This window comes from the organism of the source record quoted next, unplaced genomic scaffold (assembly GCF_019419815.1).
Source record: "Pyrus x bretschneideri cultivar Hongxiangsu unplaced genomic scaffold, Pyrus_bretschneideri_v1 Contig15, whole genome shotgun sequence".
In the NCBI taxonomy this organism is placed as follows: Eukaryota; Viridiplantae; Streptophyta; class Magnoliopsida; order Rosales; family Rosaceae; genus Pyrus; species Pyrus x bretschneideri.
The window spans coordinates 6,425,363-6,442,642 of NW_025999446.1; the positions used below are offsets into that span (position 1 = coordinate 6,425,363).

General features: G+C 35.4%; 1 non-coding gene across 1 annotated transcript; it reads left to right on the top strand.

The window, feature by feature from the left end:
* The first annotated feature begins 1,597 nt into the window (after positions 1–1,597).
* On the top strand, positions 1,598–1,670 carry TRNAR-CCG. The gene has a single exon. It is a non-coding gene; the product is annotated as a tRNA-Arg (tRNA).
* Positions 1,671–17,280: the final 15,610 nt, after the last annotated feature.

A 17,280-nucleotide genomic window follows, 5' to 3' on the forward strand; every position in this document is an offset into this window, starting at 1 on the left:
TATAGAGTATTATTTTAGATAGGTTTTACTGTATATATATATATATATATTTTTTTTTTTTTTTTTTTATATAATCGTTTACCTTTATATCTTTCCTTTTTCCTCACTAATCCTAATCAATATTTTGATTATATGAACAAAGTAAGTTTTTTTTATTTCCCATTAGGAGCTACGTCATTGGAGAAAACAATCAATGGAAGAAAATTCGCAATTTTTTTTTGTCTGAAAATGAGGATGTGTATTCTGCTGAGTGCGTAACTTTATGTTTTATTTTTTATTTTCTTAAGTTGCTATTATTACAGATGCAAATTTTGTACCCAACTGATTTGATGAAATTTTACTTGCAAGAGAACAAACAATGTTAGTCTAATTGACGAACACCCTAAAAAAGGAGATGTTGTATGCCAAATAGCCTCCAATGTTAAAGACGAGTAGTATAGAGAAAAGAGAACTTGAGATAGTTCTGAGTAGAAATGATGATTAACATTTTCTTTGTTTGACCTGCTAGTTATAAAGACTAAACCCTAATAGGCAGCTGGGAGGGGAGGCTGCAGGCTATACTAGGAAGTTCTTAATGGTGCATGCTAGTCTCCATAGTATTGCCAACTAGTAGTCTTGAAGGTTCATGCTAGTCTCCACAATAACGTCATAGTGAGCATTTAGTAGACGTGTCATTCTTATATTAGATGTGGTTTATCTATGTTTCCCGAGCTATGTTATTCCAACTATAGAGAGTTATAAATTCTGAAAGTTAATAGTGACATAACAAAAAAAAAAAAAAAGGTCATTTTTGTGTTTGTTCATAAGTTTGTGTATAATAATGTCAAGGTGTAGAGGGAAGGGTCATGTACAAATTGTAGAGTATTATTAAAGATATTTGAGTTAATCTCCGCTACAGACTTTCGTGTTAGGTTTTCTTTTATCAAACCTTGATTAGGATTTTAGTGTTTTGTTTCCTTTTTTTTTTTTTTTTTAAACAAACGGGTACACAAAGTGTGAGGAGGTGGGCTTAACTTCACAATGGTTAGCAATAATTTGGTTCAAATTCACCTTTGGCGAAAATCGAACTTAAAACCTCTCACTTATAAGTAAAGAGAAATATCACTATATCGTAATTATAATCAATAAAGAATCAAAACAAATTTAGTGGTCTTTCTTTCTCTTGAAAATTACAAGACATCTAGCAATTAGAATTTTTTTTTATATTTTATTTCTAGTAATACAATTTCGTTTTCCATGAAAACAAACGATACCAAACCATTTATGGAAAATTTCAATGTTTATTGAGGTATAAAATGCTAGTAATGTTGTTTTATTAGTAAATCATTTTGCAATAGATGTTTGAAATTAATATTTTATTTTAGTTTTTGTACAAATATAGATTCCATTGAAAAGGAAAGGCTTTATATTAATTTATAAATTAATGGACCTAAGGGAAAATATAACAACCAAAGGTGAAAGAAAAGGGATATAACAAACGTAAGGAATACAGACTTTTTTTTAGTTTTTAATTTCTTAAACTCCAAAACCAAAACTAGTTTTTAGTTCAGCATTTTAGTTGCAGTCATATAAATAACAGCGGAGCAGCTGACAAAAAGATCGCGTGGCCTAATGGATAAGGCGCTCGCCTCCGGAGCGGGAGATTGTGGGTTCGAGTCCCACCGTGATCGCCTTGCTTTTTTTATGCCTTGCAATTTTTTTTTTTATTTCTTCCAACTTTTTTGGGTTTTTTTTTTTTTTTTGGGTTTTTTATGCCTTGCATTTAATTGGTCAAGCAACTAATTTCATTAAAAATAAAACATACTAATACAAAGTGGAGGCAAGTCCGAAGATAGTCAACAACACAAAGTAAAAGTACAACCTATTACAAACGTAACTTAAAAATAAAACATACTAATACAAAGTGGAGGCAAGTCTGAAGACAGTCCACAATACTAAAGTAAAAGTGCAACCTGTTACAAAAGTAAAATAAAGAAACAAGCCCTAAAAGTGAGCCCATAACAATGCCAAAGTCGAAAACCCTAGATTTGAAAAGGGTTTAGGGTTTAGGAAATTGAGACAAAGAATTGCCAACAATTGAGACAAAGCTTAAGGAAATTGAAACAAAGCTTAAGAAAAATGAGACAAACTTAGAGCCAATTGCCAGAAATCAAGGGCCAAAGAAAAAAAAAAGGAAGAAGATGGGGGTTAGGGTAGAAAGAGATGGAATTGCCACCGATCCCACCCAAGAGGAAGGGTCGTGGGTGCTGATGGTAAGGTTGGGTTTGGGGTTCTTGACTTTGGGAGAGAGAGGGATAATTTGAGAATTTGCTAATTGCTCAAAGAGTTTTAAAAATGTAAAAACATAATAAAAATAGACAAAGGACAGAAGATTTGACATTCGGAAATAGGAATCGGAAGGTGGAGAAATATTGGCGATGTGGATGCTACTTTTCCTACAACAAAAAAAATAAGATTAATATTAGTACATGATAATTTTCATTGCCACAAATAAATAAATAAATAAACAAAATAACATAAAATACTTTACTTTTAGAGTGTAGAAATTGCTCTCGTTGTTACTTCACAAGAATAACATGTTAGATTGAGGCGTGTAAGTTCATTGTCCTTAAAAGTAGATTTCATCCCTCAGAGACAATGTCTCCAAGAAATCACAACCTTTGATCCTTGTAACCATACACTCGCAATACATGTATGTTTTATCTTCCATGTAATACCTAGATCTATGAGCAGCTCAACTATTTTCTTTGATAAAGAGGAAGTGAAGAATATAATAGTAATGGGAAGAAAGACGAATCAAGGGAGGGGGATAAGAGATCAATAATGATCTAGACATAAGAGATTGACAAATATATAAAAAATAAATAAAAAATAAATTGGGTTGGATATAGCCGTTGGAGAATAAATGAAATTTACAACAATTAAATTTGAACATTATGACCTCAAATGAATATTGTGTTAACACTCTCATAATAGTTGCTTGTAAACAAAGGAAACGACTAAAACTGTATTCTAAGGACTCGTTTGTAAGTGCTTTTAAAATGATTGAAAACGTTTCTGGTGAAATTAATTTTGGGTTCGAAAAGAACTTTAAGTGCTTTTCGAAAGAAGCACTTTAAGTGTTTTTTCGTATCCACTTGAATTTTATTAAGGATTGGCTTCAAAAACATTTCCATCAAAAGTTGTTTCAGCCATTTTAAACTCCAAACAAGCCTAATTCCTTATGGAATAAAGAATTAGTTATTGATTTCCAATTCCATGTTAACCGAAAAAACTAAATGGCAAAACTAAAATTAGTCGTATTTTGAAATACCTAACAAATTGCCAACAATCTCCCATTGAAATTGATACCAGGAAGAATCTTAGCAAAATATATAATCTTGTACACTAACCATTTATATATCTACCCCATAACACTCAAGATAAACTCTAAGTCGTACTAGCACTAGTAGAAAAGACAGCTTGCGCGATGAAACAAATTTTGTCGCCTAAGTGGCACTTGCACGACGAAAAAATATATTTGTTGCACAAAAATGGCAAGATAGGAAAAAATAAATAAAATTTATGTGATGAAAATATTCATCACGTAAGAATACTTCGCACAACGAACACTTGTGGTCTTCAAGCAAGAAAAAGAAGGAAATTTTTTTTTGGCCGCCAAGTGTTTGCGCGACGAAAATTTCCACATATTCGTCGCATAAAGTGTTACGGGTTCTATAAAAACAGAACTTCAGAACCCTAGTTTTCAAAGGTTTTGTTTCAAAGGCAATATGGCCAATTCAGGAGAAGGCTCTCGCGAAAGGAAATGTGTATTGCGAATAGAGAGGTATCGTCGTAAGCAAGTGCCTTACTTTGAAGACAAAAGTAGGCTGATGCATACGCCGAACTTAGGTTTGATATTTGGGGTTTGGTGCAGAGCCAATGTTCTGCCGAGCCATCCCTACCTAGCATGAGGCCTTTTGGGAGCTCACTGGCTTCGGGTTCCATAGGAACTCCGAAGTTAAGCGAGAAGAGGGCTTGAGCAATCCCATGATGGGTGACCCACTGGGAAGTTGCTCGTGACTTCCCAAAAACAAAACCGTGAGGGAATGGTAAGCCCAAAGCGGACAATATCGTGCTACGGTGGTGAAGCGGGCTCGGGAAGTGATTCGTCCCGGGCTGGGATGTGACACCTAAGGAGTTGAAGAAGTCCATGGTGGGGGAGTTATTGGGAATTTATATTAAATAATGTATAATTATTTTTGTTAAAAAGTAGTATTTTTTAAATTACTAATTTATTGTTATTGGCATTAATATAGGTTCATTGGGATGTTGATGAAACCGATGAAAAGCAGCGGAAGTATCTAGATGAGCTTTTCAAGTTGCATGTCTGATAGTGGAAGTTTGATGCGCTGCGAGATGCGGAGTGAGGTGCTGATGCCCTTGAGGAGGAGGATTGAACTTTATTTGTTTTTTTTTTTTTAATGAAATAAGATTTTTAGGACATTATACTTTACTTTAATTAATAAAGTTATGTTCTATGGATGACTATTAATATAGTTTACATTTGTTATAATATGTATTTGGGATAATAAATTAATTTTATTAATTATTTTGGTAATGTTTGATTAGGTTTGAGTTTTTTATTTAGATTAAAATAAAAATTTACATTAGCTAAAAAGAAAACGGAAATTTTGGTTTTTTAGATATGCATGTTGTGCGACCAAAATAGTATTTGTTGCACAACTTGTTTACATTAATAAATTATAAAGCAAACGAAAAAAAAAATGTAGACTTGCATGATGAATACATGCCTTAGTCGCACAAATATACTTTGAGCGACGAACATCATATTTGTCGCGCATTCTTCGCGCAAAATCAGTCATCCAAAAGTAATCTTTATAATGGTTTCAGCTGCAGAGGCAAAAAACTGCAGTAAAACGGTAGATTCAGCCTTTGCACCTCCTCCCTTCGTTTTTCTTCAATCCGGCATCCGTCACTTCCATTTTCTCTCAATTTTATCATATAATATTCCCTCCATCTTCTTGTCTAGGTTGATCGAGCTATCTCGGTGTGTTTGGCAAGCTTTTTTTTATGTTACGGTAAAAGTATTAATGTAAATTCATACTAACGCCATGAAATTCCTTGTCTATAGGGATATTGTGTGTGATTAGTGATTGGTGGAGAACAATCTAGAAGGTATTTTCTTCGTTTTATTTTTAAATAATATAAAATTACTTAAATTATGTTGTTATGTTTATATTATGTTGTGAAATTATTTTTATATTATGTTGTTAAATTTGTACGTGACGTACAAATATGTTGTGATGTACGGAGTTAATTGTAATTAACTTCGTACTTGTTTTTTTTTTATTTTATTTTATTTTTTATTTTATAGTAAAACTTAGTTTCCCATTCAAGGATTAGTTGGATTTCGCGCATGGGTGCAAAAGCATGACCGTGGTCCAATTGATTCTTGAATGTCCCATTATTTGGAGAGTTTGGAAATGCATAGTTATGGCGTGTAGTTTATGGTTGAAGGATTAGGTTTCGGTTGTGGAGATTTTGGTGTCATCTTTGTACATTCTTCGGGTGGCACATAGGTATTTCATATCTACGTCGTCCATTTGAAGAACTATACCGAGATGCTGCCAAAATTCCTCCACATCGAAATCTAATCTAATGTAGCAATAAATTACATGACATAACTTTGCACTCCCAAATGGGATAGAACATTTAACAGAGGCATAAGGTGACAATATCATTTGTATGAAGTTGTTGTGATTGTTGTACTGTTATTGTGGTTGCAGGAATTATGGACAGAACGTGGATACAGAACTCGAATAGATGAGCAGACGAATACTTGTATGAAATCGAGGATTTTATTGACTTTGCATGTACACACAACCTAGGTACAACTAGAATCCGGTGTCTTTGTAAGAGGTGTAATAACATGTTAAGGGACACAATTGAAAATGTTCGATTTCATTTAGTAAGGATGGAATGGTTGAGACCTATAATACTTGGAACCATTATGGGGAACAATTAGACAATACTTCGTCTTCAAATGCCACAAGAGTGGGCAATGTTGAACCTAATGTGGATCCTAATGAACAAGTCATGGATATTATAAATGATGCTTTTCCATTTGCAACGACAAACACCAACTAGGAAGGGAAAGATGACGTGCCTACACCAATGGATAGTGCAGAGTTCAAACAATATGAAAAACCAGTAAAAAATGCCAACCAAAATTTATACCCAGGGTGTGAGACATTTTCTGTTCTTATGGCCATTGTGGAACTAATGCATGGAAAAATAAAGTATCGTATGTCGAACCAGTGTTTCAATTACTTTTTGGGGGTTTTTAAGAGAATGTTTCTGAAGGAAAATTGTTTGCCGAAAGACCATAGACATGCGCAAAAGGTGTTGAATGGTTTGGGATTGGGTTATGAAAAAATTCATGCTTGCAAAAACAATTGTATTTTATTCTAGAAAGAGAATAAATCATTTGATAAATGCCCTGTATGTAATGAGTTAAGGTTCAAAATGACATCTCAGAATAGAACGACTTAGATCGCACAAAAAGTCATGCATTATCTGCCTTTGAAACTTAGGTTGCAATGATTGTATATGTCAACGCATATTGTCATCGATATGAGATGGCATGAGGAAAAATGGGTAGACGACAATGTGATGAGGCATCTTGCAGATGGGGAGGCATAGAAAAAGTTCAATTGAAAGTTCCCTGAGATTGATGCTGATCCCCGAAATGTTAGATTGGGACTTGCCACTAATAGATTCAATTCGTTTGGGGGTTCTAAACCAACACGACAACTCTTGGCCAATTTTCGTATTTCCATATAATTTGCCACCTTGGAAATGCATGAAAAAAGAATACATGCTGATGAGTCTTTTGATAACTGAGGATCCTGGTAGGTCAATTGATGTTTACTTAAGGCCGTTGGTTGATGAGCTGAAGATTTATGGGCAAACAGTGTGCGCATGTATGATAAGTGTATTGGGAAGATGTTCACATTGCAGGTAGCAATTATGTGGACTGTGAACGATTCTCCTGCATATGCAATGGTTTCTGGGTAGAGCACTAGCAGTTATATGGCATGCCCTATATGTAAGGATGATGTAACATCTGGTTGGCACATTGGAAAAGTTTGTTACCTTGGTCATCGGAGATGGTTGCCATGGGACCATAAGTGGCGGGAAAAGGATAAAGAGTTCGACGGGAAAACAGAGGATAGCCTCAGACCTAGAGAATGGTCCAGTGGTCAAATTTTGGAACAACTTAGTCGTTTGGATTTTGCTCTGTTTGGGAAAACAGTGAGTAGGACCAGGTCTTCTACACATATGAACTGCACACACAAGTCTATGTTTTTTGAGCTCCCATATTGTTCGAAACTAAAATTGAGACACAACCTCGACGTTATGCATGTTTAGAAAAATGTATTCGACACATTGGTGGGCACCATTCTAGATATTGAGGGTAAGACAAAGGACATGATCAAAGCTTGTCTTGATTTGGAACGAATGGAAATACAGAGGGATTTATGGATGAATAGGGACAGTGATAAAGCCAAAAGGGATATTACGTTTTTTTCCATGAAACTGAATGACAAAAAAGAGTTTTTAAAGTTTTTATCGTTTGTAAAGTTTCCTGACGGGTATGCTTCTAATATAGCACGTTGCGTGAATGTTAATAGAGGTAAATTTGCTGGACTAAAGACCCATGACTGCCATGTGGTTATGCAACGCCTACTTCTTGTGGGTATTTGACACCTATTGCCGAAAGATGTAGTAAAGCCAAACATATTGTTGTCCAAATTTTTTTCCCAGCTAACGGCAAGAACGTTGCAAAAGATGAACGTTAATCAGTTGTGCCATGACATTGTCCAGGTCCTATGCAAGTTTGAGATGATATTTCCTCCAGCTTTCTTCACAAGTATAATCCACGTGATGGTTCACTTGCCGAAAGAGGTATTGTTTGCTGGTCCTGTCAAATATCGCTGGATGTATCCAATAGAAAGGTATATAATCCTTATCATTTGTTTATTCATCATTAACCGATGCTTACTAATTTGACTCACCTCATTTTATTTTGGTAGGCCTCTCAGGGAGTTGAAAAGAAATGTACGAAACAAGGCAAAGCCCGAATGATCAATTATAGAGGCTTGGGTTCAATATGAGTCACTTACATTTTGTGGAATGTATTTAAAAGATATGGAGATGACTTTCAATCATCCTCAGCACAATAATGACGGGGGTATGAGAAAGGAGAAGCCTTCTGCTTTTGCCCAATGTGCACAACCCTTTGGAGATCTTGCATGAGGCAAGTCGTTTTCAAAAAATGATATGGAGGTAGTGCATTGGTTCGTACTGAACAATTGTGACGAGACAATGGCATACCTAAATGAGCATGAAGAGATGATAAAGCGAGAACATCCATCACATTTGTATGCCAAGAAACACAATGAATTGTTTCCATAGCGGTTTCTCGAATATGTAAGATATAAGTGATTTGTATTTGACATATATATTGTAGTATTTAATTCAAACTAACATGTGTATGTTTTTGTATAATGTTAGGTGAATAAATTGAAAGCATCGAATTCCCCCATTTACAGTGAAGAGTTATATAACTTGGCGTTTGGACCGATTCACGCTGAATTGTTCTCGGGTTGCCATGTTAAAGGCATCAAGTTTTTGGGGGCTGCATGAGATGATAAGTTGTGTATGCAAAATAGCGGTGTCCATGTCCCAGGTGGAGGCGAAAGTACGGACATTGATTTCTATGGCAAACTAACAAGTGTTGTGCAATTGCTTTACAAAGACCAATACTAAGTGATCATGTTTAAGTATCGATGGTTTGATACAAGCCCAAATAGGCAGAGAAGTGTTAAAATCGACCATGCCTTACTATCTATGAACACTTACAGAACTTGGTACGATGATGACCTTTACATTTTGGCAAACATGGCAAAATAGTTTGTGTATCTAGATGATCCTAAAGCTGGAAGAGGTTGGAAAGTTGTTCAAAAGATGGATAAGAAGATTGTGTATGCTATACCAGAAAAAGACCCTACTAATGATGATGTTGACAAAGTTGCTGACCAACGTTTAGAATCTTCAATAGAAAATGATGTGGAAACATTTCGAGATACAAATCTTATCAAGAACCATTTCAGATACAAGGAGTGGCTTCAATTGAAATACCGATTTAGTCAATTACAATTGACCTCGATAATCTTCCACGATACGATGTTGCAATGGGCCCAAACAACAACGGTGACGTACCTATCGAGGAGGAGGAATGGGAGACTGAAAATGATGATAACGATGATAATGAAAGTTATTATAGTTCGAATGATGAATAATGCAACTTATTTGTGACTTGCTTTGTAAAACATATTAAATGATATTTTTTGTAGTTTATTTATCTTATGTTATAAATAAATTGTTTTTATTTGAATAAATTTAAAATCAATAAAAATTTGACATGGGAAGATTAAATTTTCAGCTCATTGTGCGACGAACGTGAATTTATTCGTCACACAAATGTTCTTTGTGCGACAAATACATTCATGTTCATCACGCAATGAGTTGAAAATTTAACTTTCTGGGCCGGCATCAAAATAATTTCGTAAAAATTTGAATGTTTTGCACGATGAATATATTCTATTCGTCACGCAAGATCCTCGGGATTTAACTGAAATCGTGAACACTTTCCCTCAACTCTTCCTTTTTGTAAACTCTCTCCCTTTGGCAGCCCTCTCTCTCACTAAATCTGTCAACCTCCCTCTCGGCCTCTCACCATCTTGCCCACTCGCACTCTTTCTTCCTCCTCCAACAACCCTCTCTCTCTGAGGTAATTTTAGGATTATTTCATGCTTTGATAATTGCTTTATAATTAGGGTTCTAATATGCTTTGATTTTTATAATTAATTGCTTTCTGGTTGCTCGAAATCGAATGCTCTGAATTAGGGTTCGAATCTGCTTTGATAATTGCTTTGATTTTTATAATTGATTTTTATACACATAATCTGTCGAGTGCAAATTAGGGTAGTAATACAAATTCATTGCTTGTTAGTTGTTTGCAAATTATTGGATAGCTTCTGCAAGTCCCGTACAATTTACATTTTATTCATTTAAAAACTTGTAATTCTTTGTTTGTTTTTCATTTTGTAATACTTGATCATATATGGATGAAAGAGGAAACGCTGGAGGATGTTGAATTCGAGAATGCATGTGAAAAAAGTCGATTGCTTTTACTTGTCTAGTTATTTGTTTGTTTGGAATTAAGGCACCTTCGTATGCATGGAGTCAAATAAATATTGGAAGAAATATGTCCACTGGTCCTTTACTTTGATAGCAAAGTGAATTAGACTGTATAACGTGTATTTGCTTGGTAGTACTCTGTGGTGCAATGACTATTGAAATGAATAGTTAAAACAAAGAGTAGACATGTAAAAATGATAGAGTCCATTGCACTCCATAATTGTATCCATTCCCAATTAAAGAACATAGGTGTATCCATTCCCAATTTTTTCCTTATCCAAGTCAACTCAAAAAGTCACATTGATAGGTGCAAACATGTAAAAATGATAGAGTCCATTGCACTCCATAATTGATATATGCAATTAAAGAGCTTAACAGATGGTAGATGAAATAGAGAAGCTAAATTCTCAGACTTTCGGTGATTAATCCTCTGTTAGCTGGAGGGATCCTGAATTCAAGTTGTTGTGGGCTATAGGCGGGTTAAGCTAGTGCATATACTCGAGGAAGTAGGCCATGCCCATTGCGATTCTCAGTCGCATTCTCCAGTCCAAATGCTCAGCTTCTTTTACTGCAGTTTTCACTAGCATTAGATATCTCATGCATAATTAGCACAAACACATACATTTGAGAGAATGTAGCTATATACTCACTGTGTAAATGCTCAAAAAGTGTCCCATTCGGAGCGTATTCAAAAACCATTTTTCTGGTGAAAGGTTCCTCTTCCTCACACTACTCGATAAGGCTGACAAAGTTCTTGTGGCTCAATTTCGATAATTTTTTGATCTGAAACCATAACCATTGGAACATTAGGCCCTGCCGAAATAGATTAACCAAGCATATATCAATGTTCAACTTCAATTGCAAATGGTAGATGAAATAGTTATGTATTTTCAATGATAAAGAGCTTAACAAAAGTTGAGTATATATGTGATTTCAATTATGTGTTTTTTCCTCTTTGGTTATTAATGTGATTTCAATTATGTGCATGCTTCCGCTATTTTATTTCGATTGGAATCGCAAATTGAGAGGTATGTTGTGTTTTGATTGAATCGCAATAGTTTGTCAAGATTGAGTTTATCTTATAACATATATTTGTCTAGAAACCAGTAACCATATGTGTTTTGTGAATGAGGAAAGCACATAGAATATAAGTCTATTTTGTTTGTTCAATATGAATGAAAGAATGATATCTCGTTTTGTATATATTGTGACAAATATGAAATAAAATAAATTTGGTAAGCTTTTCTGGTGAGGTTTGAGAAAGCCATGATGTTGCTTTTAGTTAATTTCTTTTGTTTACTGCTTCACACTTGTTGGGGTATGTATTTAGTTTGCACCAAGCTGCTACCAGTGTTTCCCCTTCATCAAATCCACCAAGCTGATGAGTATGCTAGCTGACCAATTTGTGGCTCAATCGACACATAAATGATTGTTAATCTAGACACATATTCTTTTGTACTTATAAACTGCTATTCGCATGCATATTACCGCATAAGTCTTATTAATTGTTATTGTGGTGTATTTGATCAAATTTCAATAACTGCTAAACATTTTCTGACAGTACTTGTCCGCACACCATTGTATTCACTTGAACGCACTGTACAATTTAGTTCCTCCTATTTTTTGTCCATACAGTTTCATTGAATGTTTCCATTTTGTTCTAACAATTTCCATTGTTTCTCTTGAATTCTTACTGGTTGTGATTATTTATGGTATCTTCAGCAGTTGCAGCCTTCAACATAGTTTGATTATTACTTTGGTGACATGAAAAGTATGTCTTTATATGCTATGCGCTAATGGTAGTTTTGGTAGAGCTAATGGCAGGAAAGAACTTTAACTGTCTTGTTCCAAGGGGTGTCTGTTTAAATTTATTCATCAATGGAATTTCTCTTTTCCCCTTGGGTTTCTTTTGCTTGCATTTTCAGATACATGATTGGGAATTATGCGTCTATACGTGGGAAGAAGGGAAAATATTAACTAGGGGAACTATAAAGAGACCAACCAGCTAGGAAAGAAGCTAAGCTTCATAGTGAGTGGCACCAGTTGGCAAGACAAACGAAAAGCGAGAGACATAGATTGAATTGACTAGGAATAGAATAGTTATGCAGCACTATCACTTTTCCTCAATACCCTATGTCTGCACTTCTATATGCATTGAATTTTTTTTCTTCTAATTGTGCAAATGTTTTAGAAGTCGTAAGGCGGTGACGACTGCACCTCGTTTGTTTCCCCTGCCTCCTACTTCAGCCTCCACTGCTCCAGCAGAAATGGACCCCAGGCCAATTAATCCGAATGATCTAGTTGGTCCTCGGGTCTCCCAGGTGCCGGCGTCATCAACCTCCTCAGTGGCACTACCTGTTAGAGCTAGGTGTGGTCACCACCGCCCTCGCACGCCTTACACGACATTGGCATCCACTACTGATGCCTTAGGGTCACAACAAGGTAAAGTTAAATAACTCCCTTTATTTTCTTATGAAATTAGTTATTCATGTATTAAGTTCAATCAAAATCGTTACATACTGCAATTGTGCGTTTGGTCCAAATTTGGCTTATTCAACTATTGTGATTGTTGTTGGATATCAAGTATTATTCATTACAATGTTCAAGGTTTAAGAAATGTTATAACTTTGGGGGAGGTTCTGCCGAAATTTCGGTATAATTTGTAGTGTTTGTTTGACTTTTTTTTTTTTTTTTAATTTTTTTCAGCAAAGAAAAATACCTGAGGACCTTGTCGTCAATTGAAGACAGCAAAGGTCACCCAGGTGACCAATGAATGTATCACGATCAGATACGACGACCGGCTTTGGGTTGCACCAACAGCGGAGTAGCATAGCGCATTGACCCACAACATTGGTCACGTCACCTATTACCCTATGTGATGGAAATCTTGGAAGGTGATGCCAAACGAGGTGAGGACAAAGGTGCGCGATTGTTTGTCGGTATGTATCCTGACTTTTTATTGCTTTTCCTTTAAAGTTTATATATTTATATTAAATAATGTATGTAATTAATTTGTTACATTGCAGATGAACTAAAAATTCAATGACATCAACAATGATATGTTGGTGTACGTCAACAGGCTCTTCGCTGAACGGTATAAGCACTGGAAGAGAGACTCGCACCAATATTTTCAGACATTTGATGATCCGCATGTTGCTCTTGAGGAGGGTTGCCCGAAGGAGTTCGAGGACTAGGAAGAAAATTGGGCGTGGCTGTGCAGTCATTTTCAGGAACTCGGCTATGTGGTACCTTTTTTTTATTAAGTCTAAAAGTATTATACGTTTCTTACTAATGTTTATTGATTTTTTTATACTTCATTTAAATTACAACTAATACATTCATTTTGTGTATAACAGAAGAAGGTGAAAGCCAACAAGATCAATAGCGAGAAGAAGACTCTTCTCCACCATTTAGCTTTAAGGCCCTTCTCATATAGGGTGGAGGCGCAGCGGTAGGTAATAATAAAGCTTTTCATTTTCCATTTTTAATATGTCAGTAATATTAATTTTTTTTTTGTACTAACATTTTTCTTATCTTGTTCTATTCAGGGGGTTTAAAATTCCCGGAGATTGATGTCTTTCCAAATGTTTATGTTTGATCCGGAGATTAGTTGGTCGAGTCCCTTCATGTAATTAAGTATTCTTTAGTTGTGATTACTATCTTACGCATTCAAGTATCATGGTTATTATTTCAATGTTATTATTAATATTTCATGTTATATTACACAGGTGACGATGATGGAGAAGAGGCAGTCGGTTCTTCAGGAGTTCGCCTCCCAACTTCCTCCGGAGTCCGTGGATCCCCCTGAGGATGCGGGGTTTCAGATCTTTACAGACACCTTGGTAGACTCTCGGGAGGAGGATGGGGACGTATTGTAGGGGGACGAGGAATGCCCAACGACGGGAACCTAGAGCCTCTTCATCCTCGTAATCGAAAAGGGATGTCATAGCTTTAAAAGCGAAGGTGGCCGGCCTTAGGACTAAGCTCGCCTCGTATAAGAGCCAGATGTCACTAATCGTACATGCCCTCAGTCAGTCCGCCATTAGTCTCCAGGATATTCGTCCCCCGTCAACATTCGAGCCCTTCCAACTTGAGCATGCTCCAAACTCCGCCCCTTCGACCTCTGAGCCGGTCCTCAACCCCAAGAACTTCTTGCCTCAAGCTTTCCAGCTACTTGCAAATGACAACCCCATAGATTATTCCACCTTCTTTTCTTAGTTTTTTTTACTCCCGTACTTTTTTAACTTTTTCCTTGTACATACATTTTATTTTTATTTTAAATAAATTATTTTTCTCTTCATTACATTTTTAATTGCAATTTTATTTTATTATTTTATTATAAAAATAAAACCAAAACAAAACAAAAAAATTTTAAAAAAAAATTGCAGTTTAATTTTATTATTTATTACAAAATTAAAACTAGAACAAAAAAATAAATAAATTTTTTTTTTCTTTTTGCATGACGAATACCTTCGTCTTGCATAACTTTTGCGACTAATCCGTTTTCGTCGCACAAGAATAACATGTCGTTGCACAAAGTTTTTAGAGACGAAGATTAGTCGTCCCATGTATGTATCCTGGCATTTTTTGTGATGAATATATTCGTTCCTAAAAATTTTATGCGATGAAAGTGAAACCGTCACGCCTTCTTCTCTACGACCAATGGCTTTATTTGTCGCGCAAAGTCTTTCTTCATGATCTTTGCGCGATAGATTCTATGTGACGAAGTTTTCATCGCGCATACGTTTGTGCAACGAAAATACGCTTGGCACGACCAATTTGTGTTCATTGCGCTAAATGTTAAACGTAGTAGTGTAACCATCAAGCAACATATATTATGGACATACTCATAGTGAGTGACATATTAAATTAGTACTACCAAGTAACACTTAGTTAACAGTCTATTAAAAGATATACTCATACTTTTTTTTCCAAAAAAAAGATATACATATACTGAGTGACATATTCAAATAGCAATATAAACATGAACCATCAAACATAACACCACAAGATTTGTGTCACATGAGTGCACGTATAAGAACAACACAATTTTATATATAAGACAAAGCACCAAATTAAAAAAAATAACAATGAATTAATCACGGCATCTACGTTAAGAAAACATAATGCATTTCTAGTGGCTGAAATAATAATTCATTATTATCGGCTCTTATACTACCAATATTGTTTTCAAGCAAAGCCAAATAAATGGTTAAGTCATAAGCTTGCAAACAACCGATAAAAAATATGCCTTGCTCTTGGGCTTTAAAGATACAGATTCATATAGTGACTTCTCTCTTCGGAACACAAGCACAAGTTCAACAACAAAATATTAGAGATGTTTAAGTTATAAATGTAAAACTTACTTTGAATGGCAATGAAATGACAACTGGATTACTTGGGTTATGTACAACTTGTTATGCGAGTTATATGGAACACAAGGAATCTGAGAGCCTTGATAAAATATAAGTCGGGGAGTTTTATTATGTACAGCTAACTTACTGAAATCCTTATCAAGTATATACTGAGAGGAAGAGTCATGATGGGACTAATATACTAAAGAGATAGGACTTATCACCCTTACTGATAATAGGCTGGTATGAGTGAAATCGTAGCGTGATATACATATGTGTATATGTAGAAGTCCCTTCTTCCACACTAATCTGATACTCGAGAGCTACAACCCTATTCATTTGGAAGAGAACGCTGTTGTGTGCTGGAAGTAGAAGACTACTTCAGTTGGCTTCTCAATAGCAACGCCTTCTGGTCAGAGGTTCTTACAGCATGTGTGATTTATATATTGGTTGTTACTGATCTGTTTGTTGACGCTGGTAATCCTAGTGCCACGATGGTTTTATCGTTGGCTAGTTATTTGTAGATTAGCCTTACATGTGGTATCTGAGCCAACCCATGTGGCTAGGGTTCCTTATCTGCACAGAAGGACATGGTTAATTATTCGTAAATTGAATGATGTTTTGATCCTGGTTAATTAATTGCTTCCGCTGCATACTAACCAGATAATTTTGATTTTTTTCTTTTTAAATCAAACAAATATAATGAATGATTAATTTGTTCCCTCCAGTTGTGTTTGTTAAATTTATGCAGAAAAGTCAGTTCATCCAGATTGGTGAAAACACTAGGAAAACTCGATCCAATTGCCAAGAAGATCTTTTGGACTCATATTTTATTTGTCAATATTGAACTGATGAGTATAATGTGAATCATAAACAAGGATTTCAACATCTAATCTGCTCAAAAGTGTTTGGATTATTGTTTTTGTCTTGACATCCAAGAAATTGGACTTGTGATTTGTTTGTAATAAGTGAATAATAATACACTAAAAAGTGTTTATTTATTCAAGTCAAACAAATGAATCAATGTATAGTGAAGCATTCGACTGACGAGATTACATTCTTCATCTGCTTAAAAATGTTGGAGTTATGTAAATTGCCCTTGTGTTTTATGCTTTGGCTATGCAACCCTAATATAAACAGTCTCTGTCCAAATATGATACTGTGGTTATATGATTATGTTCTGGGAAAAATATTGAGATGATTTTTCCCTTGTTTGTTGATGTTTAATGGCTCACTATTATAAATCTTTATGTTTTGTTTTTTCAGCACCTCACATGACCTCTCTCAATTTTACAAACATTGAGACCTTGACTGGTTCTAACTTCAAGAAATGGAAGGAAGACGTTGAGATTGTACTTGGCCTTATGGATCTCGACTTGGCATTGAGGGAAGAAAAGCCTGCAGCCATCACTGCCGAGAGAACGGTGGACCATAAGGTGAAGTTTGAAAAAATGGGAGAGAGCAAATCGAATGTCATTGATGAATATGAGGAAGGCACTGCCTTAATCAGCTAAAGGGGACATTCCAAAACAAGACAATGCAAAAGAATTCTAGGCTACAGTTGGGGAGAAGTTTACAGAGTTAGAAAAAGTAGAAACTGGGACTTTTCTCACACAAATCACTACAATGAAGTATGATGGTGTGGGAAGTGTCAGGG